This window comes from Arctopsyche grandis, chromosome 3, assembly GCF_051622035.1.
Source record: "Arctopsyche grandis isolate Sample6627 chromosome 3, ASM5162203v2, whole genome shotgun sequence".
Lineage (NCBI taxonomy): Eukaryota > Metazoa > Arthropoda > Insecta > Trichoptera > Hydropsychidae > Arctopsyche > Arctopsyche grandis.
This window is the reverse complement of record NC_135357.1, coordinates 7,432,175-7,452,069: the sequence shown is the minus strand read 5'-3', so window position 1 is coordinate 7,452,069 and position 19,895 is coordinate 7,432,175.

The following is a 19,895-nucleotide window of genomic DNA, read 5'->3' as shown; positions in this document are numbered from 1 at the left end:
TTATACAATTCCGATATCATCACAATAATAAATACATAAATCACCGAAAAACTATCCCTCCATACAAATTTTCGCAATACACATGAACATAAGTAATTAATTAGATTGTTATCATACGATTTGCACACATATTAACAGGAAAAAAATCTTATCAACATTCTCTTATGTATGTATAATATATTCGCTGTATACATATAAACATTAATTTTCCATTAGTATGCAATTTATACATAGAATTGCGAGCACGAACGCCTCGCCTCTAATTACTTTTTTCCTTCAGCCAAGAAACGGGGGAAAAGACAAAATGAAAAGCGTGAAAACAATATCAGTACGAAATAGAATAATGGGGTAATTTGCGTCTTTGGCGAATTTTCGTATTTTACATTTTTTTTTCTATCTCACACAATTCAAGTTTATCCTTTGACTGAACTAATTACGAATGCCCGTACAAAGACGAGAAACGTACAAACAGTAATTTAATTAAATTTTAAATGTGACAACCCTGTCAAATAAAAATCACAAAAGAGTTCATTAACTCGCGTTGTTTTCTGAAAATACACATAGAAAAATTAGCATTGAATACATTATAGCAGGCTCGATAATTTTAAAAGCTCACATTACTCGTTATAATAAACGTATACATATTGTATAAACAAATCATTCAATTTTTTCTATGATTTATCCCTATACAACTGAATCATCTGAATAAACATGTTATTGCAAAATACATTCCATATTAAAATAGCATTACAACATACAGAATTTTAATTTAATTGTGAACTTCGACGAGAATTCGAACGTCAAATGTTGTATACATATGTATATGTATGTACATATGTTGTATTATATTGTATTCTGTATAAGTACTTCCCGCGTATATTCTAAAATACATATTTATATATGCATACAAGCATCTAGAAACTTCTACAGATTATATCAATCAATTACTCGTACAATAGCAATACAATTAATCATCAGAAGTACATACATCCAAAATAAATATAAATCATAACAACATTCCATTTGAACAACTACTCAATACAAAAATTAACATAAATAATATAAAAAAATATACACATACACACTACATATGTATGTACATACGTCATTATTACATATCCACATTCGAATCACTTTCAATTCATATAATATACATACATAGATTTATATCGCGTATATTTAAAGGTGAATTCCCTCAATTTTCTTCCGCTTATCATCATCAATCTTGTCTTATTCACTATTGAAAATCTGCTGAAATATATGTAGATAAGTAAGTACATACATAGTATATATACAATAGTAGATTTAAAATCTATGAACATGCGTATATCCAAATCTACATACATATGTACGACAAAAATCAATACCATATCAAACATTGCATCGCTTACTATTTATTTATTTTTATTAATAAAAAGTATATTTTACCGTGATGCCAATGCGGGCTTTGCGCTTTAGTGACACCTACATACATATAGTACTAAACTTGTACATATATGAATTTATAGATTATAAATTTGAAATCGTATTCAAATTGTGGTGTCAAATAGTAGGTTGGAACCATTTCAACAATGAAATCAGATAAATTAACAAACTTTGATAGTAATCGAAGGAGTCACAAATATCCAAGTCTGACCAGCAGTACTGCAGAAACACTCCGAATAAATTCTCTTCAATTGAGGTCAACCCAAGGCTTGAACCCCGGAACATCTCGGTGGTAGCCCAACCACTGAGCTACATACTTATACTGTATACGAACATTTTACCGTGCGATCTTTTCATAGTGAGGACATTTTACCGCCTAAGCAATATTTCGTGAGGAAAATTCACAAAGATTCCTTAAAATATTTTAAGCTTGTACTAAACGTAATTAAAAATATATGTTTTACCAACGACATATCAGGTTAATACTGAACTACTGTGTTAATTTAAACTTGGAAATCCCCAAAAGGTGTCGATCTATATTTTATAAAATATTTGTGAATTTTTCTTACGAAATATTACCCACGCACTAAAATTTCCGCACGGTGAAATTTCCACAGTGAAACAGTTTCCATGAAATGACCTTGAATCTTACAAATAAATACATACACTTGAAAATCCACATATGTATGTACATATGAGCCATTATATTTGAAAGTGGCATAAGTCCACTTTCATTAATTTCGAGAAATATTTCGCAAACATTTTTATATAATGGTTAACGTTTAACGTGGCTTGTAATATTTTTATTCTGTTTTTCCGAGATTTTGTGCAAATCAAATTAAAATAAGTCGTAAGTCAAATGGAGTGGTCACGGTTCGATTCCAAGTAGTGGCTGCTGGCCAGACCTTGGTTTGTGACTCCAGGTTGATCGTTTCCTATGAGAGTTTGCCAATTTTTCTGATTTGCATTAAAACGATTCCTGTAGATTGGCATCTCCTTTCCTACCTCTCTTGCAACTCTCAATTTATTCAACATCTTGAGGTTCGTCGATTAGTATAATAAAAATGCTGCAAAAAATTATCCATAGATGTCACCATGGATGATTTTTGTATGAATTCGTATTGTATAAATTTTTGTATTGATTGTATTGACCGTATTGTATCTGTATTATTTCACTCGTCGCTTTGGAGCGATCTGTAAAGGCGAGTGTACGTGTTCGATTGAAATAAATAAATAAATAACAATTTGTAAATAGTAATAGTAGAATAATAATAATATTAGAATAATAAAAAGAATAATAACAGAAATAGTTTTGTTGAAACTGAAAATTGGACTTCCGCTACTTTCAACTATAACGACTCACATATTATTTCTTCAACTTTTTACTATCATAATCCAAACTTACACATGCACCTACATATTTTAAAACATTGCAGGTCATAAATCTCGAATCTGAAAACTTCTAAGAACATTGGACAGACTTGCATTCATGGCTGTTACGACACATTTCTCCCTCCATACAGTGTAATGCTCTATAAGGTGCAATGCTCACGCACGGTCAGACAGACACGTATAAGTGGTCAACCGAGACACTTCTATTAAACGAACTGTTAACACATCATTGAGAAGTTCGGAAGTATAGACACGTGAAATCAGTCACTCGAGACCCACTCGAACACACAGAAATCATCGGCACGCACCTTATGGAGCAACAAAGGGAAGAATACCTTTAAATTATAAATAAATATAAGAAAAAGAAAGAAGAACGCATTTCATATCATCATTCTGGATCCAGAACAAAATCCTGATACAAGCCCGAAGAAACACTAAAATCTGATCTTAAAACCACTAAGAAATCGAATATTCGAAAACCATTTCCACTCATAAAAAATTAATTTCAATCAAAAATTAATTTTTCAAATATGAATTCAAGCACATACATACATATATAAACATTGCAATCGTTAGATTTCCCATGAAACGTTCGACTTAAAAGATCACTAGGAAAATACGTGGCAATATTACAGCTTCCATTCACATACGACCGCCCGAAACACCGGAAAACTGCGATAACCCCATCAACGGCAAAACTTACAGGTATAATAACACTTCAATATAACAAGGGGGCGGAAGATTGCGAAAATACGTTAAGAAATCCAATCGTTACCCTTCACGCAGTAGGAATTGCGTAATTTCACCCCGAGTTTAGCGAACGCTCGGCAAATCCGAAGCACAATGACGAGCTTAGCCCGCGGCTTGGTCCGAATTGAACCAAGCCCTTTTGTGCGAATTCCTGAATGAGGATCGAACGTCTGTACCGTGTATTTTCATAGACCCCACTCCACAAAAGACCTCGCCATGTGAATTGCTCCGTTCAAACGGTCGTTACTCTATATTTCTTGAAAGGCTTTCAAACTAAACGAGTTCCGAATTAATTTCGAGAACGTCTATCCGTCCATATGACTTCCCAAATATTTCCAACAGCACAAACACACGTACAATGCTCTAACCCTTATCTGTCTATCAGCTCGTTATTCGCGTCTACTGTCTAATTAGTTCCATTAGAGTAATAATAACGTATACTTATATCTTCAAATTTTCATCAAATTATAAAAAAAAAAACGACAACACAACTCATTAGTAAATCAAATTATTCACTAGTTGACTGATCATGGGTTCAAATCCAATGTCAAAAAAAATGTGAATTTAAGTAAGGGTGGCGAGCAGGCGCATGTGATATTCAGGGGTCTACATTACAGCATCGAAAGGTTAAAAAAAGATCGAAATCGAAAGATCTTCGGTCGAAAGATCAAAAAGAATGTATGCATGCTAAACAGTACTATGTACATATATATAATATAAATCAGTGGCGTGCGGTGAAATTATCTCTCTTTTTGTCGTACAGCCTTGCTTAATGTGCGCGGGCAGGATACGGGAGGAAAAGCTTGTTCCTCTTGTATCCTGCTCACGCAAATTAAGTGAGGCTGTTCAACGGGGGAGAGAGAGTTTTACCGCATGCCACTGATATACATACATACATACATACATAGGTATATAAATAATACAAGAGAAGCTATAAATGCATGGTGTCTCAAATATTTGTGGATTTTTTAATGCTAGACAAATCAGAAAATTTTAGCAAGATACGATCGAACTGTGATTTTAATAACCATCAAGATTTCGCCACCAGCGTATTTTGGCCGGGACTTGAACCCACGACCACTCTACTGGTGAGCTACGCTGTGGCTCATATTTATATAGTATGAATTTACATACATACATACATATCAACTAAGATCTATTAGCGTTTACCAATTCGTCTGAAACTTCTTATGTTGCTTCACTTATTATTTAGAAAAAAATATTTTTTTGGAATGTGAGAGTTTGACCTCTCAGTTAAGGGCTATTTTTAAATGTAAAGAGGTTTATCGTAGAACTGTGATGATTATTTATAATTTTATAGACATCAATTAGATCGCCTCTCATTCTTCGTGTCTTCAAAGTGTGAAGATTCATTCTTTTCAATCTCATATCATATGAAAGTGATTTAAGTTCGGAAGACATTTTTGTGATTCTTCGTTGGAATATTGAAATAGTTCCATATAAAATTGGCACTTTTCATTACTTCTGTTTCAGAAGCCAAACTGCTGAACTTCAATACACGGCAAAAAATATATCCTAGATATGGGAACATGAACTTATATAATGAACATAACCAAATAATCACAATGCAAGCAATTCAAAAAATCATTAAATATATATGTATATACGCATGTGCTTGTAATCACATTCTCACGATAAAATAACAAACTTCAGCATGTATACTAAAAAAAAGTATCATTTAACCGATAAGGGTTAGTGTAATGAATAAATTAATAACGGTTTTTATCAGCGCCAAGATTAGCCGTAAAAAATATATTTAATATAGACCGCTCGTTAGCGTTATATTATATTATTAGAAGGGAAAGTAGGGGTCTTACAGCGAGCTCGTTGTAAGCAAACGGTTCAGACATCAAAGGGATAGTAGGGTCTGGGGACAAAATATTTTGTCGACCAAACAAGCCCCATTGCGCGTTTATCGGCTACGTAAAAAAAAACGTCCTCAAAGGACACAACCTTAAGCTGTCGGAGCTTGTTTTTGCAGCTCCGAGGAAAAACGAGTCATCTTTCGAAGGGTCTGCCGACCTTTCAGGCTTTGATTGATTAATTTCGGACACATAGTATATACATATATAAATAATTGAAAGTGAAAACTTTAACATTTCCCGACTGAGCAGTTTTTCAATCGCTAACAACGATCTACGTCTAGTTTCAGACAAAAAACGTGGAAATAAATGCAAAACTTTCCAAGCTAACTTTTGCATACAAATACCCCTTTTAAGCAACTCCCGAGAAAATCCTCATTTTCATCCACACACCTTGTATACAAACAAGCGCTGAAAGCTTCATAATATCTCGCATAATATACTGAAAACATCAACGCTACGGAGGATATTGTGGCTATCCACCTTTTTTGATACGAACATTCATTTTTAATTTAGAAGTTGGAAACCTCTATTGAAAAAAATGCTTATTTTTATAGGATTTTTTTACATACATATACATATGTATGTATATTGTTTTTAAAGATTACTCCTAGTTGACATAAATGGCCAACTTTGTACGTAGATTTGTACAATATAATATATACGTAAATTTATAATATTATTATAAATTTACAAACAAATGAGGGCAGATAACCAATTTCATAGGAACCGTTTCAATAATGAAATGAGATAAATCGGAAAACTATATATACTATATTTAAGATCTGGCCAACAACATCAGATCAGGGTTCAAATGCATGACCCTTTAGTTGCTAGCATTGTAAGCTAACCATTGAGCTATTTTGCTGGTTATACACATTTCAGTATTGTGATGTCTATATACAAACATGGATATATCTTTTACTTATACATTAAATAGTAACATGATAAATTACATTCGTATATACAGATACATATTAAATTCCGTGTAAGGGATGTGGATATTTTATTTTTTATATCATATTTCGGTCATTTTTTTTATTTAATAAACACAAATAATTCAAAACAATATACAAACACATGTATGTATGTATATACATACATATGTACCAATTTAATGGTTTCGTCGCCTGTTGCCAGTGGCATCAAGGTCCTTAACCAGATTTCTATTAACTTGGATTTGTTTAATCCAAAATATGCTAATATGGTTGAGTGATTGCTTCATTTGAGATCTTCAAGTATCCTATTATTTTTATTTTGCTTTTTATTTATGCTAGTTTTTTTTTTATTATATTTTGTTGTATTTTTATCTTATTATATACTAGTGGTTTTACGCGGCTTCACTCGGTATTTGTAATATAAACCGCTTAAACATGACTAATCTAATAGTAAACATTTTATTAAATTTATTTGAATATTTATTTGTTTTTTTTTTTATTAAATTGACTGTCACGAACAAACAAACATATGTATACTAAGTCTCTTTCGAAATTATATGTATATCAGCACCCGGCGGCGCCTTCGCCCCGGGCGCGACTTCGCCGACTATGAATCGAAAAAAAAAATCGAATGTGTTGTTTCCAACCAACCAACCAATTTTACATATATACATACATATATGTATAAACAAAGTCTCTTTCGAAATTATATATTAGATAGTAAATAAGTAAATATATAATAAAATCCGTTTCAAAAACAATTGTATGTACGTACAATGCTATACAGAAATTTCATAATTCCTATGAACTATGACTAAAATGTTAAATAAGCTCCATTATTATTTCATATTAGCCAGCAATACGGCTTAATGGTAGCATGTATGTTTAGCGCCAAGTGATCAGTGGGTTCGATTCACCATACTGCTGGTTAGATTTGGGGGTATTTGTGACTCCAAATCGATCGTTTCTTCTCAGAGTTTGCAAATTTTATCAGATCATTGTTGAAACGGTTCCTCAAAATTGGCAAAAAATCATCTTTCCTGTTGTCACAAATCTTCTGTATTGATTGTGTGTATAATTTGTAAAAAAATATGTACAAAATCTAAATCCATAGATGTCTCAATGGATTAATTCTGTAATTAATTAATTAATTAATTGTTATTTCGTGTTCTTCAGCTTCTGAAAATACAGTGATATATGTAATAATAAAATGCTGCATTGTTTGTAATTAATTATCCAGGAAGGCGCATTGGGGTCTTCCTGTCAAGCTTTCCTGGTATATATCAATGTAAAAATAAAATATTCCATAATCAAAAACAGATATCGAGAGTATTGAAAATTCTATCATTCTTAAATATTAAGAAATTTAAAGAATTAACCCATCGTTTTCCTACTGCCCCGAAATAAAAACTTTACGCGCGCACGCGGGAAAACTTTCAATTTTCCTGAATTGTCATTGATATCGACCGCTTCAGATAAATGGATTGAATGCTCTCCAATATGAGGACAAGCAAAGGTCAGCAAAGAGACCCGAGTCCGGATGGGGTGGACCCCAAAATGAGACATAAATCTCGCAACGTGTACAGGCGCCAGATTGAAATGGGCCGCCGCCAGATATATGTAGGGCCGTTTTGACACGTGAACCGCGACACCATTTTTCTTCCCTCGCCCGCCCTTTTCCCGCCATTTTCCACGCTTTTCTTCAAAGCGAGGGCGAAACTTTCGACAATTTTCCACGCCACATACGCACACATAAGCACGCACATACCCAACTCCAGACATTCGTATTAGCGACGTCCTTCTCCTGAAAGCGGTCGTAAATTTTCCACAAACTAATCGAAACACTACAATAAATATCACTTAATTCAACTAATGAAACTATACACAAGCGATCACTTATGTATAAAATTACCAATCGAAAGAAAATAACTATTATAAAATGTGAATTTCCCGCCTTTCTAGATTCAATAAGTTTGCAAAGCCCTGAAATCAGTTTATTACAAAACTACATATATTATGAGGTGACCAGATTTGCCAGAACTCAAAACGACGCTACGCAAAAAATATCCCTCCTCCCCTCCCACTACAAATATAAATGTCTAAAACTTCAAAAAATTTATTAATTAAATTCATTAATATTTCGAAATAATTATAATTTTCATTCAAAAATTTAAAATTATTTTATAAACGGGAAAATAAAAGCACGATCAAAAAATTAACTGGCTGGTTTTTGAAACGCGTAAAATAAACAAATAAAATAACTACAAATTTTCCTAAAAGATGTTCTCGGTTTTGTAAATTGAAAATTTAGATTGCTTTAATTCTCATTTCTTCTTTTGTTAATTAATATACATAATTTTTACAGAAAGCACAAATATTTCTTTAAAAGAAAACAAGAAAACATATTATATAGTATTGTATTTTACAGTCATTTAGAAATAATAATGATGAAAATAATAGCCCAAAGCGATTTTTTTTTTCAGAAACATGTAAAATAAATCACAAAACATTTAAATGTTACTTTAAATATTTATATTGTGCATTAACATTCAACTACAACTACAATCATAAAAGTGGAATTTTGAATACAATTGATAAATTAATGGACAAAAGCCTACTAAATACTGAATCTTTAAAATATATACATATAACTAAATTCTATATACATACATATGTATGTATGTACATATCTATCTAGATAGAATTTCCTTAAAAGTTTTAATCGAATAATGAAGGTTCAGTTTCATTCCATTAAGTATGTACATACATACATACATATGTATTTTATATTCCATTCTCATTTCTTACCAAATGTATTCCGTTACAAAAGACAAAACACTTACACCATCTACGTATGTATATATTATATTTCATAGATTTATTTGTTTATTTTATTTGTTTATTTTGTATTTACCTTTTTCATTTGTTTTATATTTGTAAATTTCAATTTCTTCTTATATTCTATTTTATAACCTTTTCCAAATATTTTGATACTATAGTTTAATTATGCAATGTTCTACATATTTTGTCATGCCTTTATTCTTTACTTTTTAATTTGTTTTCCTTATATTTATCTTTTTCATTTTTGTAAAAATCTATTATTGGACTCGGATGTTACATATATTATTTATTTACTATTTGTTTTTTTATACATATCAATGTACATCCTGTCTGTTGATTTTTCAATTAATAAAATAAAAAAAAATAAAATAGATACCTCATTTCATTTTATGCTACACGTGTTATGTACAAGTTTGAAAAAACAATTCCCAGAAATATAAATGAGAGGATTTGTAAATGACAATATTTTTAATTTATGAAACTTTCCTTTGTTGATTATTGATTACTATCGCGAGTATATTTATACATACATACATATGTATATCAGATCATTACAAAAACCATATCTTTAACCAACGCAAATGTATATTATATATATATATATGTATATATATATATATATATATATATATATATATATATTTCGTCCGGCCAGATCAGCTATTACCAACTTGTTATGTTTCTCTAATGACATAACCAGCACTTTGGATTGTAATAATCAAATGGATGTAATATATACTGATTTTGAGAAGGCGTTTGATAAAGTTGATCATAAAATTTTGGTTAGTAAATTAAGTTTTATTGGATTTACTTATAATCTTGTTGGTCTTTTTATTTCTTATTTACAGGATCGACGTCAATTCGTTAAGTTTGGGAGTTGCTTTTCTTATGAGTATGTTGCCACTACTGGGATTCCCCAAGGATCAAATCTTGGCCCTTTATTATTCCTAATATTTATCAACGATATTCAATCTTCTATTCACCATTCTAAATTTTTATTATATGCGGATGACTTAAAAATCTATAAGAGAATAATTGATTTACCTGACGCTCTTTATATGCAAGAGGATTTGAATTATATTTATGAATGGGCTAATGTTAATAAACTTCCCTTCAATATCCTAAAGTGTCGGGTCATTTCTTACTCTCGTTCTCGTTCTCCTATTAAATATCCGTATAAATTTCATGATTCTCTTCTTCAGAGAGAATTATTTATATCTGATCTGGGAATAGTCTTCGAAAATAGTTGGAGTTTCAACATTCACATTGAGAATATCTGTGATAGGGCAACAAAAATCCTTGGATTCGTAATCCGTAATTCGTCCGAACTAGGGCTCACTGCCATTCGTCTCTTATATTGTACATTAGTTCGCAGTGTGCTCGAGTTTGGCTCCATTATATGGTCTCCCTATCAACTTCGTTACTCTCTAATGTTGGAACGAGTCCAAAGGAAATTCCTCAGATTTTTATATCTGAAGACATTTGGATTTTATCCATATCTGTTCCCTAGTGCCTTTGTCTTGGGATCTTTGGGTTTCAACTCCCTGGCAAAGAGAAGAGATTTATTTCTTGGGAAACATTTCGTAAAATTACTTAGAGGAGAGATTCACAATCCCACTATCCTGGAGAAACTAAAATTCTGGGCCCCGGAAAATCGTAGAGTTTTAAGAAAACATGATATATTTTTGCCAATTAGGGCTAAATCAAACGTGCTCATGAACTCCCCCCTCTCGAGAGCTGTTCGACTCCTTAACTTACTGGCACATTACTTGGACCTATTCGATGCCAGTTATGTTGAGTTGGTTGAACACATCCTAAATAGCACGATATAAATTTTTCAATCTTATTTCTTTGTTTTTATTTTGTGTACATATTTTTTACTTGATTTTTATTATTTTTTTATGATGTTTTTTTTTTATTTATGATTTTTATTATTTTCTTATGTTTTTTTTTATTTATGATTTTTATTATTTTTTTTAAGATGTTTTTTTTGTAATTTTTATGATTTTTATTATTTGTATTAAAATCACATTGACGCTTTGGGGCAACCTGTCAAGTCTCTGTGGTATTGATTTTTTTAAATAAAAAATAAAAAATAAAAATAAATAAAATAAATATATATATATATATATATATATTTATTTATTTAATAGTTTTATTTATTTAATAGTTTTGGACCATTGTGGCATTACAGGAAGAACCTAATGCGCCACAATGGCCTACATTTGAAAAATATATAAAAACATGATATAAAAACAAGTAAACTGTAAATAAAGGAAAAAAGCAAAAGCAGAAAACATGGTAAAATAAAATTACAAAAAAAGTAACAAAAGGAAAATAATACATCATTCAGAGAGAAAAAAAAAAAAAAAAATAACAAAAGTGTAAAAATTAAAAATAAAATCCATAAATCCCATTCTTTGTTTACACTGATCAAAATTAAAATAGTATATAAAAATGTACAAAAGAGAAAGAAAAAATAAAATAAAATAAAACAAAATATGAATAAAAAATAAAATCACAGCGAGGCCCAAATGGAAGAGAGTAGATTAAGATTCCACTCATTCATCACATTCAAATTAAGAAAGTAATGATGAGCGCAGGTTACCAGATAAATATGTTAAGATAATATCCGACAATCTACGCTCCCCAAGGTGGAAAATATCACATTCAGGGACAGCAGCAACGATTTCATTGAGAAGTCGAATAGCTCTTGGAATAGGAGCCATTCGAAAAAGAACTGTGCGAGCAGCAGGTACAACCATTAAATGATGATGTCTACCACGCACATAATTATTAGGGACATAAAGTCCCAACTGTTCCAGCAACAACGGGCATGACGTATTACCACGCAATAGCTGGAGAACGAAACGAATTAACGAGAAGTTTCTCCGAAGTTCAAGGGAATTATACCCAAGCATGCCCAAAAGGAAAGGAGTAGGATAGAGATATGGGTAGTACCCATACTCTTTCTTATAAAGAAAACGAAGAAATGCTTTTTGCACTTTTTCTATAATAAGAGAGTAGTTTGCTTCGTGCGGATTCCACACAATTGCATTATACTCTAGCTTACTTCTAACAAGCGAGTTGAAAAGCAAGCGAGAAGACAAGGGGTTGGAGAATAATCTAGCATATCTCAAGACAAATCCAAGTCGACGAAAGGAAACGTCAGCGATTGTCTTGATGTGGTTGTGAAAGGTGAATTGAGGATCAAAAGTGATACCCAAGTCGACCATTGATTCCACGCGCTTCAACAATACGGATCCAATGGAATATCCATGACAATAGAGCAAATTCGCACGTCCATAACTCATAATAGCACATTTACTAGTATTCAGTTCAAGCCCTAAACTGGAACTGAACTCTAAAACAGCGTTAATATCAGCGTGAAGGAGAGAGGCTTGCCTCTCATCCTTAACAGCAAAGAATAGTTTAACGTCGTCAGCAAACAAGAGACATGAAGCATTGCGTAGTACTTTTGGGAGGTTATTAATGACTATTGTAAATAGTAAAGGGCCTAAGGTGGACCCCTGAGTTACACCAGATCGCGTAAAAAATGAAGGAGATTCATAAATACCATATCTAACAAATTGCTTCCTATCACTAAGATAAGAAGCAAAGAGTTTAAGAAGACGTGGAGAAAAGCCCACTTCAGCTAATCTGATCATAAGAGCGTCATTGTTGACAAGATCAAATGCTTTTCGAAAGTCAAAGTAGGCTACATCAACTTGTTGTCCACGGTCAACTTTAGACATGGTATAATATGAAAAGCAGGCAAGATTAGTGGTAGTGGAACGACATGGTGAAAAACCATGCTGCTCATCACACAACAATCTTTTGAACTGCAAAAGAATCAAACGGTGAAGGATATTATCGAAAATTTTGGGAATAGCCGAGATGATAGCAATAGGTCTGTAATTTTCAACCTCATTTTTAGAGCCACTTTTATGAATGGGAATGACTCTAGATAATTTCCATTTATCAGGATAATTACCAGAATCCAGAATAAGGTTAAAAATAAACTGAAGAGGCTCTAAGAGCGAATTACAGCATGCCTTTAATACGTCAGGGGGCACACCGTCAGGCCCAACAGACCCTTTCAGCTTCAAAATTGCTATCCTAACATCTCCAAGCGAGACCCGCGGAATGTCTATAATAACACCTTCAGTACCAATTTGGGAAGCCAAATTAGCATCAAGGGATGGTGATCTCTGATCAAATACAGAGCTAAAAAAACTAGCAAAAGCTTTAGCGATCTCAGGACCGACACAACTTTTATTATTAAATGAGAACGAATGCTCAAGGCCATGTGAAATATGCTTACTCTTAATAAATCTGAAAAAGTGGTGAGGATTACTAGCGATAGCACTCTCCATCTCTTTGAGATAGAGGGTATAACGCTCACTCACACCACGTTTCACGATCTTCCTAAGAATCCGAAATTTCTCATAGTCACGAAATGATTGGCTACGTTTCCATCTTCTATGAGACAACCATTTTGCACGAACATCAGTTATAAGTTTGGACCCAAACCACGGTGGAAAAACCCGACGATGTAGTTCTAAATTAGGATAACTGATGAACCGAGGAACATAACTGTCAAAAATATTATATAGTGTGTTATACAAAAATTCAACAGCATCACCAGTATTCATGAGGTACATTTGGCGCCAGTCCATAGAACGAACCTCATTATAAACCAATTCAGAATCAACGCGAGCAAAATTCCACCGTGATGAAGGAATCCCAACAGATGAACAAGCTGAAACAGGTCTCACAGAAGACAAAAACAGAAGCTCAATTTGTAATGCATCATGATATAGGTCCTCAGGGATGATCGCAGTTCCTTTTGGGCATAGGATCATCGTTGGTGACACATTGGATTCATTCACCAACATAATATCAAGCTTACTTGGACTAATGGGTGAACCAACCTGTACTAGGTCGCAATAGGAAATAACAAAATTAAATTTATTGCGGACATGAATATTGGCACTAGGCATATTAAAATCACCCATTATTAATAATATGTCACGTTCATTTATGAAATCACGTACATTCATCATATTTGCAAACAATAACTCATATACATCGTCTTTCGCAGCGGGCGGAATGTAAACAACACAAATAAAAACTCTCGCAAATACAAAATCAACTCTCACCCATAAGTCCTCGCCAGAAGGAGTTTCAAAGTTCTTCAACCTGACAGACCGCAACCAGACACGAGAAGCAAATAAAACACCCCCACCACGTCGTTGCTCTCTGTCCCGACGATGCACTGTCCACGAAGAATCAAAGAACTCCGAATTAAAAAATGATGGCGTTAACCATGTTTCAGTTAACGCCACCATATCATCGACAATAGAATAAATCGCCGTATTAAACGCGGCCACCTTGGTCCTGAGACCGCGTACGTTTTGGTAGTAGATTGATATTTTTCGATCTCTCAGTCTGGCGCGTGAGTCTTTTTGGAACAAGAAATGACTGATTTGAAGTCGCAAGACTTGCCAGCGGAGATAAAACGGAAGAAGAAGAAGAAGGCAATACGGTCACTGTAGAATCACGACACTGAGGAACAGATGAAATAGTCGATGATGCGACAGTAGACATAGTTGTATCACCACTCTTAGCATTTGTAGTCGAGAGAGTATTAACAGTTGGTGTCATGCTCCCAGCAGCTCCGGAACAAACATCAGCAAACGTAACGTTTGGAGATACAGCAACCGATGGATTAAGTTGAGAATATAATATATATATATATATATATATATATATATATATATATATATATATATATATATATATATATATATATAAGAATATATATATATATATATATATATATATATATATATATATATATATATATATATATATATATATATATATATATAGATGTACACTAAAAATACACACCTGCTCGTTGCGCTGCATAATTACAGCCCGGGGGCTATGGGGGTCTATTATTCGAAACAATGAGACTTTGATCTGGCATAGCAACGTGCAGCTCGCAATGCCTGAAAATTTCCATAAACCAACCGATCGTTGCCTTTTCCCTTGGGGAAAATCATCATACAAATCGAACAGGCAAAAGCACCACTTACCACCTCATACACATACAACTAATAAAACCAGAATGGCACATAAACGCCAGAGAGCAAAATCAAGTACATATGCATATACATAGATACATACATACTTCATACTTTCACTTACCAAAGCAAAATGGAATAGTCTAAAAGCGTCCAAATACTATACACATTGTTCTTTCGCAACGTTGAAATGTTGTTTCAGCAGAGTGAAACTGAAAATGGCACTTGAAAGGTGAAAATAAAAGGGCACTCTTTCAACGGTGGATATCTACAACTTCTGTCGAAGATATCTATGTACTACCCATCCAGCCTTTTGTGCAAGGCTCGTCGAGTGGAAATCTTGCACGTTCCAATACAAATGCTATCTCCGTACACCCTTTTGAAATGAAGTGACACTGCAAAACTCACAGGTACACAAAAGCCCTCATTCAATACAAATATTTCCACATATAGTATAGGTATTACTGTAACACACACACACACACACATTCATATATAAACTGTATATTTTGTACCGCAAAGGTTCTGTTTGACTTTAAATGTTTACAATGTCCGTAATAAGCATTATATCAACAAGCACCGCCGAACAAAATCAAATCGATCTATTAGTTCAAGTGATAGCCCGAAATTACACAACAACAATATAACAACGTATAATTACGACCCGAAAGCCTTTCAGAAAATTGGCCGAGTGCTGTGATGTGAAGTGTACGGCAAATATTTTATTTTGAAAATTGATGAAAGCTTTCGGGGAAAACTTTGCGTTTTGGGCGAGGACGTTCAAAGGAAAAACTTCGAGTGAACGAGTTGTTAAATATAAATACACGCGTAAAACGCTAGTTCAAACATCGATTTTGTGTTCGCAATACTAAATACATCGCTTCCGTATAAATTGGTGTAGTAAATTTCGCGTACACTCGATGTAAAGTTTACCCGTGCCGAAATTCACGACACCTTGACAACTTCGTTCATAGAAAACTTCACGGTGAAAACTTTGCAGAGATTTCAAAACTTGCCCGATCGAGCAGTAAACACTCTAAAATCTTATTTTATTTTACAAAAAATAATTTCCCCGTAGCATGTGTGAAAATGTAATTTAAAATCAAGTCCGTACCTGCTCCGCGCTGGCAACAGTTAAAATGTTACGCGATAAAAACGGAAACGAATTTTCCGCTTTCCGACGACTGTAGCTCCGGCACTTTTTTAATTATTCTTTTTTACATTTCACTACTGCGACATGCCAATAAGCGCAATTTGTAAAATTAATACCGAAAAATTCTATAAAGCTTATATTCACATACGCTTTTGAATATCACTTGAAATTTTGCCGAACACATCCACAAACATTAGTTATAAAAGCAAAAACAAAATATTCAACATTTCATCTACATCTACAACCTTACACACGCTAAGAAGCACAGTAAATGCCTACATATAATATAGTAATAAAAGTATTCGAAGTTAAAATGGAACAAAACAATTCCGTACTTAGCGTTTGCGTTAAAATCGGGAAAAACAAAGCACAAGTTTAAATTTAACTCGTTGCGAAACTCCACGGAAATTATTCAACTTTATTATTTCATTATACGATATTTAATCAAATAAGCAGTTCTCCAACATCTTCAGAATTAGTCAAACACTCGACAAATTAATTCAAGCCACTTTACTTTGACAAAATATACATACAACATACACTGTGATTTCATTTTAGTGCAGCTGACAATAAATTTAAATTTAAATGATGATAAATGAATGTTAATTATAATATTTTTTTAATAACAGCAACATAGATCAATGTTTATCGTGTAATGCTTTCAATTGTGTGGTCAAGGGTTCAATCCCTGACTGCTCTGCTGGCCAGACCTTGGATATGCGAATCCAAAGTTGATCATTTCCTACCAGAGTTTGCCATTGTATCTGATTTCATATATACAATATATGTGTGTAGATAAATAAATAAATAATAGCATATGCATATTCAAATGATCAAAATTTTCATCAGGCATACATACATACATATATGAACATACGTATTACTTGTATGGATTCATATCAAAAATGTTCAAAAGCTTACATCCGCTTTACGTCTACAACTGTTTTGACTCGGAGAATTTCGCCTTAATAATGTAAAATAAACCAATACTAACTTTATGCTCTGCACGAGGAAGCTTTTGACATTATGCCTCAAATTTGCGACACAATACGCTCCATATATCAAAGATACTCAAACCATACAACAGACACAATGGAAAATTTAATATTCCAACCCCATTGTTAAACGGTCGTTATATCATATACGTATCATCCACATCGTCGTTATACGATTCAACTCATTGTGCGAGTAAATTAAGGCATCGAAACGAGAATCACATACGGCACTTACATACATACATAAAAATCCGTTCGTATCGAACTTTTTCAGCGCTGCCTCGATTTTCCAATTGTCGTGTTCGAAGTCGAATGAAAAAAAAAGAGATGCGCGAGACGAAGAGCGGAAAATTAATGGGAAAACACTTCTCAACTTTGGCGAACGGTTCGAAAGTTTTAATTTGTTTGTATGAATTCGCGTTAGCTTCAATATCCGCTGTAATCTTCCTGTTTCGCGCGCGCTTCTGGAAAAATTGATTCTCCCATTGCGAATACGTAATGTAATATATTTCGAAACGTTCTCAATCATTCAATATACGCTTGCGCGACTTAAACTTTTCACTTAATAAAAACATCGACGATTATTTATATAAGGAAATAGATAATTCGTCCGCGCGAAGCGTTAAAACGCGCTTCCATTAAACTTTCGACACACTTCGCGAATAATATTTATTACATTATGTATAATACGCACAACTGTGAAAAATTGTACATTTAATTTATGCTATCGAGTTGAAATTTTTCATAGTTGTATTGTAATATGTAAATTTTATTCAAATAAAATTTTTAAAATTGAATTATATTATATTACGTACATTTTATCATAGGTGCCATGACTTAAGGAATTAAGGACATGAGGAATTACCCCAAGCCAACACATGGTTAGATTATTTATCGTTCATAAGTACCAACAATTTCAAACATTACAGTACAATTGCATATACATACATACATATGTAAATAGAATACAATAGATCACAAAAATTAAGTTATATAAAATGGCAAACTCTAACAGGAGACGGTCGTTCGAATTTAATAACCATCTGGATTTTGCTAGCAAATTCACAGCATATTCATAGCATTATTCGATTCTGACTGGGATCTAGTAATGATATGAATATGCCAGGATAAGAATGGTACATCCAATTTGTAAACTCTTTCATTTCATAAAATCTTTAGTTCATGAACGGTTTTAGATAATTATCGATTTCATGAAATATGCAAGAAATGTTTTTTTTGTTATTACATACATAGAACCAGCAAAATAGACTAGTGGTTAGCATATACTACTTTCAATAAAGAGGTCACCTTGGTGAAACCTTGGATTTGTGACTCCAGGTTGTTATTAATCCACAAGAATAGTCGAAATATGATTTTTCTAAGTGGAATTTTATTTAATTCTCATATAAAGTTAATTTAATATATTATCCCTATTAATTAAATACAGATTCGTGTAAATACGAGTAAATACTAGTAAGAGCTTATAGCTCGAAATTTTGACGATTTAAAATTCAGCACACTTCCAATGAACCCTTTTAAACGAAAACAAAAAATAGTGTGGCCAGAACACTATCTCAATAAACAAGTTTCAATAGAAAATACTCAATATAAAATAATATTAACAGTGGGAAAAAATCCCAAATGAAAATACGTAATTTTGACTTTTGATTTGAACTGGACGACTACTTGGAGAGATTTGAAAGCTGAAAAGTTCTACAAATGAAATACAGATAAAATACCCGACTATAGATTCCAATATTCATTTTGAACAGGAAATTGACAGATTTTGAGACATCGACCGAACAACAATAGAATAGAAATATCGCGCGATTTAAATCTCCGAATCTCGAGCCAATCGACATTTTTTATTACCAGAATCGTGTTCACTGGGCATAGAAAAAAGTCATATCTCGTCTCTGAACCATTTTTCGTGTTGAACAGTGCAATTTAAATAAATGTGCAATTATGAGCTATGGACGTGCACATTCTCTCTTTTGTCACGGATATTCCATTAGATCCGTCTTGTTGAAGCGTGTGGAATATATGGTCGATTTGGGTATCACTTTTGATCCTCAACTCACCTTTCACAACCATATCAAGAAAGTCGCTGACGTTTCCTTTCGTCGACTTGGATTTGTTTTGAGATATGCAAGATTATTCTCCAATCCTTTGTCTTCTCGCTTGCTTTTCAATTCGCTTGTGAGAAGTAAGCTAGAGTATAATGCGACTGTGTGGAATTCGCATGAAGCAAATTACTCTCTGATGATTGAGAAAGTGCAAAAAGCATTTCTTCGTTTCCTATATAGGAAAGAATATGGGTATTACCCATATCTCTACCCCACTCCTTTCCTTTTGGGCATGCTTGAATATAATTCCCTTGAACTTCGGAGAAACTTCTCATTAATTCGTTTCGTTCTCCTGCTCTT